This window comes from Triticum dicoccoides, chromosome 6A, assembly GCF_002162155.2.
Source record: "Triticum dicoccoides isolate Atlit2015 ecotype Zavitan chromosome 6A, WEW_v2.0, whole genome shotgun sequence".
Taxonomy (NCBI): Eukaryota; Viridiplantae; Streptophyta; class Magnoliopsida; order Poales; family Poaceae; genus Triticum; species Triticum dicoccoides.
In genome coordinates this window covers 42,674,576-42,675,665 of record NC_041390.1, presented here as the reverse complement: position 1 = coordinate 42,675,665, position 1,090 = coordinate 42,674,576, and positions in this window count along the sequence as shown.

Below are 1,090 nucleotides of genomic sequence, written 5' to 3'. Positions count from 1 at the left end.
GGCAGGTGGCGACGGTGTCAGACGAGGGCACGGGCGACGGCGAGCGGGCGGCGACGGCGACCTCGAGCGGCTAGGGGAGGCGACGGCGACGTCGGGGCAGGGGCCGGCATCGAGGAGCATCGCAGTAGCCTGGCGGCGTTGGAGAAGAATGGCGGGTGGGGGAAAATTTCCCAAGTGTTTGGTTATATAGGAAAGGCTTTGGTCCCGGTTCGTTGCACAAACCAGGACCAATGCCCCCCTTTAGTCCCGGTCGGTGCCACCAACCGGGACCAAAGGCCGCCGCTTCCCGCTTGGTGGCACCAACCGGGACTAAAGGGGGGCATTGGTCTCGGTTGGAGCCATGAACCGGGACCAATGGCCCCCTTTAGTCCCGGTTGGAGCCACCAACCGGGACCAAAGGCCTGGCGCGGTGCGGTGGGAAGTTTAGTCCCACCTCGCTAGCTGAGAGAGCTCAGCACCTGTTTATAAGCTGCGTTGCAGCTCAGGTGCTGAGCTCCTCTCTAATATGCAGGTAGTACTTGCCTACCCTTGTCACTGCCTTGTTGGGCCTATTGGGCCTGCGGGCCTGCATCCTGACCCATGTACAGATGGGTTTCTAGTCATATGCAGGCTGTGTGGCCCAATAGGTTTATTTTTTCCAGTATTTGTTTTGTTTTTTGAATTATTTATTTTCTTTTGATTCTTGCTTTATTTTTTTATTTTTTTTGCTTTTAGTTTTAGAAAAATTATAAACTTTCTGTTAGTGCCATTAGTTTTCAAATTTGACTAGTTAAAATTTGAATTCTTTGAAATTTATGTGAATCACAAGTTTGTGATTAACTTTACTAGAAAAATAGTTTTCTTTCATTTTTTTGTTTTGTTTTCTGCATTATTTATTTTCTTTTGTTTTTTGCTTTATTTTTTAATTCTATTTTGCTTTTAGTTTTAGAAAAATTATGAACTTTCTGTTAGTGCCATTAGTTTTCAAATTTGAAAACACTTTTTTTCTTTTTTTTCTATGTTGCTTTATTTATTTTATTTTCTTTCTACTTACAACAAAATACTTATTGTTGCTATTTTTTCCAGTTTTTTGTTTTGTTTTCTGCATTAT